Raw genomic sequence first — 11,386 nt, 5'->3', positions numbered from 1 at the left:
ATTATAAAATGTTACCAACAAATGCCTCCCTCAAATGAACACCCACCCATGACTTCACAACAACATTATGTTTGTATATTTCTCATTACATATATCTGACAATGAGCGTTCCTTTAGTGTATCTTGAAATTGTGTGACCATCATAAAAAGCTTTTTAAAAATGTTTCAATTCGGTTTCAATAGTAATAGGATGGGATGCGATAAAAATGATACGTGGAAAGGCGTCGCAATACAACCATAAGAACATTCTAGTCATTTTACAGGACGTAGTATTCCAAATGGAATATGACGATTGCTGAATTAATTACGCTTTAATTGCACTAATTGCCAAAACAAATAAAACAAGTACTATTGTTCCTATAAAACTAACCCTCATAAGATTCATTTTAAACAAATTAATACTAAAATTACATACAATTGTTAATACAATATACACGCAATTCAAATTCAATTTAACTTTCATTTAAGACAAACTGTTCATATTCTTAAAAGAAATGAAATACATTGAGTCAAAGATAGGTATCGGAAAAGGAAAGTTACTAGTTCGAATACATATTGTTAATACCTACTATGCAGGGTGACGTAAAGTGGTTAATTACATAAGTATTAGAGAAATCAACAACAAAGATTCAATAACCATCTGACAACGGACAAGAGAAATGCTTCTCTGTTACTTGCAAATCTAAAGTCGACTCGATCAAATCCTTTTTTCCAATATATAATTGGCATCATAATAGTAAAAACAAAGAAAACAATGATCTACAATAATATAACACAATTGACAATTAGGCCTAATACAAAAAAAAATCACCCGAAAATAAGTGCATTTTTTGTTAACTGAATGACTGTGAATTGAGTATTTGCTCGATGACAGCTAGTTTGATGGATGAGTATGCAGTGACAATTGCTAATTTATTCTTTGTAACTTTTTTTTTATATCTGACCGGCAGTCAGTCGCAAGAATATTTCTAATGATAAGAACGTAACAAAATTGTTGTTTTCACCTTTTCTTTCATTGTTGTGTACCACTATGTTAAAGTTAAATATTTATCTATTCCCAACAGCAATACATGTATACGAAAAGACTAGAATATTTTTCGTTTCTCGGTAACATGTTTTATCTAACCAAGTAAAAAGATAAAACAATATACAAATATATTAATAAGTAGATAATTTAAATATACTATAGTGAATAAGCTTAAATAATGCTTTTTTTTTAATAACGAGGATTTCATTGCCCGTTTATGTGAGCTTGAAATAAACATCCGATTCTGCCACTGTCAAAGGTGGTATCTGAAAAACTAACTACTGTAGGCCTACGGACAACACAACATGCCATTTTCGTTTTTCATTTTTGTTGCTTTGTTCCGCCAGTCACGCATGTGCCATCGGACCTCGCCAACGTGCAATGTGTTTTGAAAATAACAAATGGGTGTTTTCCGATTTTTTTTAAACATGTAATTCGCTCGGATCGTCGGCTTTTGTACCTGATTTGAAATACCATATTCTTTTATATAGAAAATATATTACTATAGGATACTAAAATAAGCTCTTTCACTGTGCATAAACAGGCACATCATGTATAATACCACCAAATTATGAGTGAGAATCAATAATATCACAAGGCATTTAATGAAAATGCAGACCGTCTTAAAATTACGTGACATATTTCGATTAATCTATTCACATGCTAATTATTGGCTCATTTAAACGCAACTGTGTAGTACGTATAGGCCTACAAGTACTCTAGGCTTTGATTACAGTTCTGATGATGAGAATATATTAATCGAAACATGTCAAGTAATTTTAAGACGGTCTGCATTTTAATTAAATGCCTTATTGATTCTCACTCATACGCAGACACGTGTCCCCCCTTCATTTCTGAGGGAAAAAATTATTAGACCTACTAATTTTGTAGAATATATTTTATCAAACTAATTTCTAGTTACCAATAGTAAAATGTCTAATTCACGAACTCATTTTCATTGCGGTTCACGCGTCGATATCTGTGCTGTATAAAAGTTACAGGAACCAAAATGTGAATCAAGTTACTTACTAGTGATAGGACGCACTTATCTGGCGGTGTCCCTTTGTAAGAAACATTTATACAGTAACTATTATTTAGACGTTGGCTCAGGTCACACGTCGACATCCGGGGGCCATGCTATACACATCCAGGGACCAAAATGCGTAGTTACGAGAGGCGGTATGCTCCCTTTGTAAGAAACGGCAATTCATTAGCAACTACCATTTACAAGTCTACCCAATGTCACTTTCATTAGGTTGTTTACTACTCCAACGTCTAGAACGTAGCATGTACCAATATCGCGCACGCTGGCACATCAATACAACAAAAAGTTACAAAGGGTCACGATCACCGATTAAAAAAAATTAGAATTTATATAAATCCAAATAATGTTATATTTTGTAAATTTTAATAGTGTCTTGTAACCATGGAAACTGGGAGAAACCATGAAATTTCACTTTAAAAGAGCAAAAACAACAGTTTTGATAAATTCACTGTTATTTTTTCTAGAATCGCCTTGAATCTAAACTATTTTAATGGTTTTATTTTAAAATTACGATTTTTTGGTATTATTTGCCTGTATTTGGTGACCTTTAACCCCAAAATATAGCAATAATTGAATTTTTTTTTTACTTCCTAATATAGTTAATAAAAGAAAAAAATGTCATGCAGTATCAAATACATTGCTTTTTTCCAGAAAAAATTGGTTTCCCGAGTGTTGACCTTGTGAATATTATTACCTCACATGAATATACAACCCCAATTGGTAAACAAAGTAATGTTGAATCAACACATTACCGTGCTTGCAAAATTATTTTGGTAACAAATATATGAGCAATAATATGGCGTACATGAACAGGCGTGTACTCTTAATACTTTACGTGATAGAAGGTAAGGGTTATGTGTTGGAAATGTAAGTACATCAACCTGAAGAAATAACTATCACTGATAACTTACTTGTTAGTAATGATGGATAAGCGTTTTCCTTGTTTGTATCTACAACAGGCAATTGATTGTATTGAAAACAATTTTCAGAAGAGATGGGAAAGATTATAGTAGACATATTTAAAAGAACTAAAGAACTAATCACAGAAACCATGGCATTTCAATTGGTATTTGTGTTGAGATAATTGAATACATACTGTGATTAGATTATAAACTTTCTCCGATAACACAACAGTACTAAATTATATTTCAGAAACTTATAATCTCTACAACTTTGTTTCCTATGAAACTCAATCGTATTGCCGTAAAATGGCAATTGTAAACACATCCAGTGTTGTTTATATACACATGATATCAGATATTTATAGAGAAATGATATTGTATCTGTAAAGTGTTCATGTCAAGTTCCTTGTATAAGCGGGACTTTTTATTAAACTGAGTACTAACAGTTGGTGGCCGTTTAAGTCAATTATTGTTAATAAGTCAGCCCACTAAAAGAACCGATTGTCATTGGTATGTGGTCAACTGTTGCCATTAGGGTTGGTAAGTACCCTGCCAAATTACGCAAGAATTTTTCCAAAATACGCAAATTGAGGGCGCTATGCTTTGTTAAAATACGCAAATCATGCCAAAATACGCAAATTGAGGGCGCTATGCTTTGCCAAAATACGCAAATCATGCCAAAAAAACATAGCAAACCCCACCGAACCAACATAAACGTGATTGAATAATGTAATGTACAACCCACTGGGTTTATCCATGTAAAAGAATATTAAATTTCTACTGTTAACTACTTATTTTTGGGGTAAAACATAATTTTTTGGTCAAAAATGATTGTTAAACCCTGCAACAGTGCAAACCTCCAAAAAAATATAGCAAACCCCACTGAACCAACATAATAAAAGTGATTTGGTCATGTAGTGTACGACCCACTGGGTATATCTATGTAAAAAAAAATTAAATTTCTACTGTTAACTACTTATTTTTGGGGTAAAACATCATTTTTTGGTAAAAAATGATGTTTTATCCTCAAAATAAGTAGTTAACAGTAGAAATTTAATATTTTATATACCCAGTAGGTCGTACACTCAATGATTCAATCACTTTTATGTTGTTTCGGTGGGGTTTGCTATGTTTTTTTGGAGGTTTGCGGGGGTTTGCGGGGTTTAGCAATACCCTGGCTTTCCCGCCAAATTGGACGCAATATTGGATTCTGGCATGATGATGTCATCGTATCGACTTGATTCATCAACTACTATGAGAAGTAGTTATTAAAGTAAGCCTCTACTATTTTTAATCATTAAAACACAACTGAAAGTAACAAAAACCGTTAATTGATTAATAGTCATGCTAATTAATATGCTAATTAGCAGCTTCATTGAGTGAAATAAGTTGACAGAAGTTGCCATGTAATAAAGATAAATCTTTGGTAGACACTGAACTTAAATATTTTTCAAGTCAACAGAAACTGGCCATGGTACAGCATTTGGCACTAAAGAATTACGTTGTCTCAGTTGGGTATTGCCGAAGATTCTATTGATGTACTCGATTATGCTAATTAAAATGTTAAATAGCGGTAATTAATGGCTTTCTTAAGCATACTAGGTACAGGACGAGTTGACACATAAGAATGACGGATCTTTTTCTAAAAATACACATTTTAGGATTGGTTTCATATGTGTACTCATTATGTTAATTAAGTCCAGGGGACATATATTGCGTATCCGGATATTCACCCCCTGGACATTTACCCCCCGGAAAACTACCCCCCGGACAACCACCACCTGGACAACTACCCCCTTAGGACAACTACCCCTTTAGGACAACTACCCCCCGGACAAATACCCCCGGACAACTACCCCCTTAGGACAACAACCCCCTTAGGACAACTACCCCCTGGACAACTACCCCCCGGACAATTACCCCCTAGGAACAACCTGACTCTGCAACAGTGTATAATAGGTAGTTGACCGGGGGTTAGTTATCCTAAGGGGGTAGTTGTCCTAAGGGGGTAGTTGTCCGGGGGGTTGTTATCCTAAGAGGGTAGTTGTCCTAAGGGGGTAGTTGTGCGGGGAGTAGTTGTCCGGGGGGTAGTTGTCCTAAGGGGGTAGTTGTCCGGGTGGTAAATATCCGGGGGGGGGGGGGAACTGTCTAAAGGGTAGGTGTCCTAGAACCCATATATTGACCTTTAACCCTTTCTTAAGGGATCATGGTACAGGAGTTGGCATTTAATATAATTACGTTTTCTCAGTTGGGTAAACGTACTTATTGCATTGTCTAATGTTTCATTAAGCGTCAAATCGAAGGGAGTCGCATGAATCTTAAAGCGCAGCGTCACGCGTTTTATTTTCTTTTTTTAAATTTTAAGTGAAGTTATATGTTCTCTGTTTTCTTGTGTAATATAATTAATAGGGAACTTTCGAGGGAGCACGTAAACGTTAACGGATGACATAGTAATTTGCATATTACCGTGGTTCGGTTGCGTTCACGTAGTTGTTCGTTTTGATTTCGTGCTTTGACGGGAAGTGTAACGCAACGCACGTGTCTCGCACACAACATACGCCGCTCGTATTAAAACAAATCATGGAATACATTGTGCCTAGAGACTAGGCCTAGCTAGGCAAGTTTAATCATGCATATTTGGTGATAAATATCATATTACGATAAACAATTCTTATTGTTTAGCTTAATTAAAAAAATTAATTAAATATTTACCATTTGTTTTCTTAATTATTTTGAAGAATATTTGATTTTCCAACACATGTATAAATACCTAGGCCTACATCCGATGTAGGTGTTTACGCCTGCGACAGCCGATGCTTACTTCAAATATTAACATAGAGGCATTAGCCAAAAATTTAATTTTTAAGATGGTAATTCCCGAGTGTTTCTTCTCATGATTTCATGTTTTTATTTGTGTAACTAAATTTATACAGCATTTTTTTTCTTTTTTTGCCTGCATCAGTCTTAATAGACTATGTATACGACGTTTGTCGCGAACGACAGTAGTGCCATTTTAGTCTTACATTCATCTGAGTGATCACTAAACCAGGACTGTTTAAAGCACCTTGATTGGTCCTAACATTGATCAAGGGCTTCTCTCGTGTAGTGCCCGCCTTCACCAGAGGAAAGGCAATCTGTCTGAGGCAGATACAGCATTAGAAGCTGGCTAAATATATAATAATTGCTTTCACATATAGAAGAAACATTTGCTCTAATCTCTTGTAATTTGTTTACATTTTAATTTGTTTTATTTATTTAATTATTGTATAACTACTACCGTATTCCTTGTACACGAATAGCAAAACCAGAATAGAGTCAAAAGTATAAGACTAAAACTATACTCATTAGGTCAATTATCTGCGACTCGTGTACGATCATTGTACACGTAGTTTATAAGTGTAAAGTACTCAAAATATCGCATCTTCTATCAGCAACCTGTTATATTTTGTATGAAGTATTAACTATTATCACTTTTTATTCAGGGCGGGAATACACCTCTTTTATTAGCTGCATCTAAAGGTCACGTGCGTACATGTATGTATCTCATCAAAGTTGGAGCAGACGTAAATCATTTGAACCACGTAAGTCATTTACACAATAACATTTAGTGTCATATGTGTCATTTCAAACCACTTCGATTTAATTTTGCTTAAATGGTTGTCACTATACTAAATTTAAAGCATGGTATCATTATACAAATATGCGTGAGGATAGTTCACAGAGGGTACGTGATCATATTAATGGTCTCATTCTGTTTCAAGACAATACTTACTGACAACAATGTATTTTTGTTAACATTTGACTATGTTGGCAATTTTGGATTATCACCCCAACCCACCCCAAAATGTGCGTTTTCATGTAACCTTTCTGTTCATACACATGTAAGGACCTAAGAAAACATTGTTTCAATAATGTCATTTCCGGGTGGCACCAATCTCAATCTGAAGCCGGTTTAGAATAAAATCCAGGTGTTGCATGCACGAAGTGAAAAGTTTATTGCAACGAATGTAAGAGAAGCTTGAAAATACGCATAGATGTTTTATTGAAGTTAACACAAAATAAGTTATTAACGACAAGTTGTAAATCAAGTCTAATAATATGCGTGGTTTATGCGTGCTTCAGCTATCATGTCATCAACAGCTGCTGCATCAGTGTCGCTTTTCTAACAGCAAACTTCATCCTATATGGAATACTGAATGAAAAACGGCTGAAGACATCGACTAATGCGATATTATTTCCAGTAAATATTTACTGTAAGAACGCCCGTAACGAGTTTGGAATATATTTTGATTCGTTGTGAAATCAAATGAATAGCAAGGTGTATCGCTGTTGATATAGCTATTTCATATTTACACAATCAATGAGGTCATTTGTAGAGGAGGAAAAGCCATTTAAATTCGCGTTAAAAAACAAACGCGCGTTTCATTCAACTCTGTCTGCCTCTTTGTTTTCTAACAAACACCGAATGAATTAAAAATTGTTTCTTCCGTCATTATTTAACGCTAATTCTACGTAATGGGTATATAGACTTTCGTTATAGTTTTTCTAGATCTAGAAGATGTACCACCATTTAAAAAAATAAAAGAAATGAACCAACTAACAATGTCATCGGTAAGAAGTCCTATTATCGGTACTTTTCACGAGAAAACTTCATTGGATTGAATATAAAAATTAAATGTACTGTGAGTAATTTGTGAGCTCAACATACCCATAAAACATAGTATTGATACGTTTTGACGGGGTCTTTGTATTCGGGAAATGTCGAAAACCTTATATAGCCTAATTAAATATCGAGAAGATTGTGTTGAGGTCTATGTTTTCAAAAAATCTCGAAAATAGAGACCATGGGTTTCGGGTCTCTCGTCGCTGTTTTCGAGGTTTTTGTTTTCGTAATCATTCGTTATCATCTGCATTAACTTTTTATTTTGTGATGGGCTCCATTAGACATTATTCTACTTTACTGTTTGCACACAACTTTTTTTTCAATCGCGATGAATCGCACGTGTTATCATTACCACTTTTATTAGTACACACAAAATACAAATGCAACTGTGTGGTTGTGTATTGTGCAAACTTTAATCATCTAGGTCCTGTATCACCCACTGACGTAACAATCAACCACTAACGTAACATTAACCACTATAACGTAACAATCAACCACTAATGTAACTAGTTCATTAACCACTAACCTAGCAACAGTTTAACCACTAACCTAGCAACAGTTTAACCACTAACGTAACCAAAATTAACCACTAACGTAACATTATAACCACTAACGTAACAACATTAGTAGAAATATTATGGACATAGAACATGCAATTTAGCCTGATTTTCGTGTTTTAATTATCTTAGTGTGTCCGGTCATCAACTGTAGGACATAACATTTTTACTTTCCACATGAAAGTTTGATTTATTTCCTCAAATGTATTGATATTGAACCTCTTTCGGGTCTATGATTATCTGTCTGACTGTCCGTCCATCCTTCTGTTTATTTTAATTTTTTTTTTCTTTTTTAACCTTTGGACTTTTTAATTTAATCTAAAATGTATTGTTGATGCATACATTGACAGAAAACCATAGTCAAGACATACGCTTGTATACCAACAAGTGAACACCGTGTCACGTCATTGAAAGTAAGAGTATTATTAGACAAACAGACAGATAAGCATGGAAATGGAACGGCTTCATCACAATAAGGTACCTATACATTTCATACGGAAAATAGTGGGTTATGTCTTACCGTTACAACATTGATAGCCGAATGGGCACTTGAATTTAGTTACATTTAACATCATTATTTAACAGTTTAAATATAGTGAGTTGACGTACAGACAAACGTGACTGGACTTGAGTCCTAGATTTTGATCATTCAAAACAACAATTGTCTGAGATTTCTTAACATTTTCTCCTGCTGTTACGTTAGTGGTTAAATTTTGTTACGTTGGTGGTTAATAAAGTTTTGTTACGTTAGTGATTAATGGATCGTTACATTAGTGGTTGATTGTTACACTAGGGTTAAACTAAATTTATATCATATAACCAATCCGGAAAAAATAAAACACAAAATGGTATAGAGATAGACAAGGGGAATGGTTTTCAATATCTGGGAAGCCTTATTAACACGACCAGCAGAGATTTTGAAATAAGAAAAGAAAAAGCATTGAGTGCAATTAATAAATTAAATCAAATATGGAGGTTAAATAATAGTAAAAACCTTAAAACTAAACTTGAGAAAGAAATTGATGGCAGTCACTCACTACTACTTCGTGCTGCGTTGGGAATAAAATGGCAACAGAAAATCAGTAACGAAGTACTATAATTGGCTCTTTGGCCATACCAAAAATAACGAAAACAATAATAAGAAGAAGACTGACAGTGGCTGGAACTCTCTTCGCAATAAAGAAGAAATCATTGCAGATGTTCTGATGTGGCAGCAAAAGCATGGACTCACAAAACAAGGAAAACCAGCGCTCACATACATTGGTGTACTAGAGATGGATACTGGTATGCAGAGAGACGAACTGGCTGTCACAATGGCAGATAGGAAGTTATGGAGGAATCTAGTCTAGTTCCGATATGTCCCGGACTAAGTATCGATAAGTTACACTATTGGATCTTACAAGGCCTACATAAAACAGAGTACACAACTATATGTACATAAACCAGACGTAGCTCACCCTAATCGCTATGTCAGTACAAGAGCAACACGCGTCTTCTCAATAGGTACTCTACATCAGGCGTAAGGAACTATGGATCGTAATCTGATAGTGAATTAAAAAAACAGAAGGCCTAAAGTTGGGTGAACAGAATGTAGTACCTTGTGTAGACAGGTAATGGGGTCCATCACATTAATCAACATTATGAATATAAATATCTAGGTAAAGATCTATCTACACTTTTCAATTCCAGCTGAAAACCCACTGCGTTCACAATCGGAGAAAATCGAGAACAACACATATCTGACGTCATTGTGTGTTATTCATGTGACGAAAATACAAGTTACTTATTTTAATAATTAACATAAATAAAAATTATACTTAATAATAATAATAATAATAAGATTTATACAGTGCGCATATCCACTAAAGTGCTCAATGCGCTTGTGAAAACCAAATGTGATGTGAAAACAAAAATATTTTATACAAAATATATTATGTTATTTACTAGGCTAAACACACACTTCTGCATCCATGTGTCACACAAGATCTCACGTACAACGAACACAGAACCATCATTGTGTATCTAATGAAGGAATGTTCCGGTAAATCTTACGTTTCAAAAGAAGATATGGTTGGTTTAATGTTAAATCAAATTAGGTTACTTAATAGTATTTAAATTAAAAATGATAATTTGTTTTTGTTAAATTGTGTATACAGTTTTTGTTATAATTTTGTAGGCCTAATGTAATAATTAATGCAAATAAATTACGAATATAAAAACAATAACAATAGGTCCCTATTAAAAATTGTCATAGTAATTTGTATAATCGATTGAAAATTATATTTATATACCAAATTAGAAGATGTAACAAAATGTGCAGACATTATTACAGGACGTGGTCTTCTGTTTTTTTAGAATACATTAGAATCAGTATCAGTATGACTCGATTCCTATTTTGATTAATAATGTAAAAAAAAATTGTTAAAAAAAACAAAATGTATTCTTTTCATAACATATTCATTTTTAATTTACACAGTATGGCAAATCTGTAATAGATTTGTACAATAAAAACGAGTGTAAGAAATATGACAACGAATTAAGGGCAGGTCAAAAAGCCGAGATAATTGACATATTGAAAGGTGAGTTTATAGCAAAGTAGGCTAACAGGTAGGCTGTAAACATGTGTATATCAACGAGGGGACTCGTTTTTTCATTGTCTTTTTCTTTTTTCATCATAATTAACCATAAAATGTACATTTTAGACAAAGAATGACCTGGTTTTGTTTTAAAAGTATATATGCATTATTTTTACAAAACAGGAGCAGGAAAAATGTTTTCATATTTTATGACATTTCTTCTTAATGATCAATAATGATAGTACACAAATATCTTTGGGATCATGTACATCAGAAAAATAAATAAAGTATTCCTACGGATTAGAAAGAAGAAACAAATGGCAATTTATATTTGTACAGTATATTGCCCTTGAGATAGGTCTATAGAACGTCTAGAAAAACAATTTTGAAGAAGTTTTTGAGAAGCACTGTTTAAACCATTTTCTTTACAGGTAGGCGATCAAAAAGAAAAGCTGAACCATCAAGTTCTCCCGAAAGTATGTTTTTTTCTTTTCTTTACTGCCATGATGATTCTATTTCAATAATTTTAATTAATAATAACAAAATATTTAATAATTAAATTAATTTTATTTCTGTTTGATAATTTTAAAGCATATTATGGCTACAATTAATATTC

Source organism: Antedon bifida, chromosome 5 (genome assembly GCF_963402885.1).
Source record: "Antedon bifida chromosome 5, ecAntBifi1.1, whole genome shotgun sequence".
Taxonomy (NCBI): domain Eukaryota; kingdom Metazoa; phylum Echinodermata; class Crinoidea; order Comatulida; family Antedonidae; genus Antedon; species Antedon bifida.
This window is presented reverse-complemented; position numbering follows the sequence as displayed.